General features: G+C 35.1%; 1 protein-coding gene across 4 annotated transcripts in view; it reads right to left on the reverse strand.

Annotated features, from left to right (window-relative positions):
* LOC108751471 (beta-1,4-N-acetylgalactosaminyltransferase bre-4-like) overlaps nt 1-2,890 on the reverse strand; it is a 133,335-nt gene that overhangs the window by 101,797 nt on the left and 28,648 nt on the right. Inside the window, exons 1-2 of one of the 4 annotated variants that reach the window (XM_018491697.1) lie at nt 2,831-2,890; nt 312-572 (exon numbers count right to left, since the gene is read on the reverse strand). The exons of 2 other annotated variants lie outside the window; for them this stretch is intronic. The gene's annotated coding sequence lies outside the window, so the exon portion shown is untranslated. The remainder of the gene's footprint in view (nt 1-311; nt 573-2,830) is intronic. One more of the 4 variants, XM_018491696.1, reaches the window with a different exon arrangement.

The raw sequence follows: 2,890 nt of genomic DNA on the forward strand, positions 1-2,890 counted from the left end.
ATTATATATGTACGAGTATATATGAAATAAAATTTAATTTAGTAGTAACTGATTAAAAAATCAGATATTAAATTAAATGTTACAATAAAAGGTTTCGAAACTATTCGTGCAAAAGGTTAAATTTTGACTCCCAATAGTTTTAATTTAAAAAATGCGTATATTCGACAATTTTACCGAAAGGGTTAAAGGTCGAGAACGTGCTACGAACGTGCTGACTGCTATGTAATCATTACAAATCTGCGGGCTGCATTCCAAAGCGGCAGTTCTCCTTCAATCCTCGTTCTTGCACGAGGCCTTACGTAATCCCCTACCTTTCTCTCTTTCTCGCCTGTCTATCTCCTTCTCTCTTTACCGACGCCCAAGCTTGTGAATCTTCGGAGTTCGCCCACGTGTCAGATAGCTCATCTCTTTCTTCTTTATTCCGATTTCTATCTCACTCACGGTTTCCTCCTTCTCTTTCTCCCCCGCAGTTTGGCGTAAGCGGCAGCCTTGGCCTTCGAGGCTTCAAACGAGATCCATCGAAGCCCTCCTTTAGGTGAACTCGTTCTCTTCTTTTCCTTCCTCTATTGATCCTAGAATACCACACATACATCTTGCCGTCACATAAGAGAGCTTTCATATAATGGGATCTCGTGCACCCCACGTTGTTTTAGCGCATCTAATAAAATGACTCTAATAAAATAACACTTCCTTTACTATTTATTTTCATTACTCTATTTTCATAGTTGATCTTTCATTCCCATCCTTACACTGGGGAAACAACGTTGTTGAATCGACTAAATTAGTTTCGTTTGTCTTTATTTATATTTCGCACGAGAATGTATGTATTTAAGTCAATTATAATACATGAACAGTATATTTTACTCAAATATATACCTTTTCTAACAAAAAAGATGAACTAAGCTAATTTAGTTAATAATTTTTTTCTTCAATGTGAAGTATAATATACTTGACTCAAATCATAATATACTCCTACGAAAGAAATAAAGATACAAGCTAAACGAATTTATCATATTTTAATAAGTCAAGTTAACAATTTTTTTTTTCTCTCAGTGTAATAATTATTATTCGATCGAATACATCAAATGCTATCTTAAATACAGATAGCAAAATTGGCAAAGGCCACTGTCGTCGTGCTATTAAAATTACCTGCGTATTAAATTTTAATAGCACGACGATGGCGGCTTCTGCCAATTTTATTTTTACTGTCCGTATTTAAGGCGGCATTTAACGTAATCAATCGATTATTATCAATTTGCTCAAACTTATGTATTATACATAAATGTCAAATTCAAAATTTATCCGTATAATTAACATAAGAATATACAAGCTTTGTGTGGAGCACAATAATACTTTTATACGTATAATTACACCAATTCGAGTAAAACGCGAAAGGAACTGGTTTTTAAACTCTCGTTCAACAGTATTTCAAAAACTCGTTCGAACTCGATCGATGTTCTACGAGTCTCAAGAACGTGTGGGGTCATAGAATTTAGGACAGTGACCTAAGAACTCCAAAGTTATCTGTGAACCAAAATGAACAAAACTCAAGAGTAGCGCCAATGCAGTAACTGACCTTCTCAACACAACCGGTTTGGCATTCACAGATTCCTCTGCGCCCCATCGTCGTATCGTAACCGGAACCTCTTGTCTTGTTTGGTATTTGTTAAATGTAAAGCAGCGGCAACGATTCAGTGTCCCTTCTTACGAACGACACGATCCGTGTCTCTTAAAGCCGGAATTGTTCCACCTTTTGGTAAATTTTATTAGGTAAATCTGATAATCCGCGCTTATGATTGGGTAATCTTGCTATTTACCCAACAGGTAAAATTTACCAAAAGATGGAACAACCTTAAGAAATTATAATTGTCTGGTCGTTTTGTGCTTGTAAGCGGAGAAACACGAGAAACTGTTGCCATGTTTAACGATCGCGAATCGTCGGTGTAAGACCGTTGCTGTGTAATTATTCGCGAATTCGATCACTTGCACTCAGGACTAATTAGTCCTGAAACACAATAGATGTAGAGTCGGTATTAGACTACGCACTGAGATTGAAGATTGAAAAATTGTAATTTGGCCAAATAAAAGGAGCTAAAATTTCTTTTTTCTCATTGGTCAAATTTCAATCTTCAATCTTTAGATTCAATCTTCAATGTATAGTCTGATTCCGGCCCAGTAAACCTTAAGACTTAAGAAATTGATCGATCACAGTCGAATGTGAGATGAATAATCGATTATGGTTGGTTAATTTCTTAAGATTTAAGGCTTACTATACCTGTTGTTTCAGGACTTACACTGGATTAGTAAAAGCTAAGATACTTGAAATTAGAGTCAAATATTAAAACTTACAAATATTTTAAACAATTAAATATCCAAAAACGATATTGTCACGTTAGTTAACAGAATACACATTTATTATTTCATTGTCAAAGTTAATTATTTATACTATTGCACATTTAGATACTTTATATAAATCAGCCTCTAATGTTCACTCTTCTAATGTGAGGCCAGATGATGAATCGAATTCATCGTATCATTCAAAGATTCTGTTGCAAATGAATTCATATTGAGATCAATGAGATTTTTGTGGTAAGTGTAATGAGATGTAAAATCGTATATTCACAATAACGGAAACAATTTGTTTTGTCTTTTTATAAAGACCTCAGACTAACGTATTCAGTTTAAACATCTTGTTGCAATCTACTGCATCCCAAATTCATATACAGCATAATGAGATTATGCGGAATGAGGATGATAGAGATAAAGATACATATATACATGATGTTCCGCACACATCACAGCTCCAAATTAGAGTAAACATCTAGCTTACCCTCCTCTCCTCGCCGGCAATCAATGTCAAGGTGGTGTTTCTCGTCACTCGGCAGCCACT

Source organism: Trachymyrmex septentrionalis, unplaced genomic scaffold (assembly GCF_001594115.1).
Source record: "Trachymyrmex septentrionalis isolate Tsep2-gDNA-1 unplaced genomic scaffold, Tsep1.0 scaffold44, whole genome shotgun sequence".
In the NCBI taxonomy this organism is placed as follows: Eukaryota; Metazoa; Arthropoda; class Insecta; order Hymenoptera; family Formicidae; genus Trachymyrmex; species Trachymyrmex septentrionalis.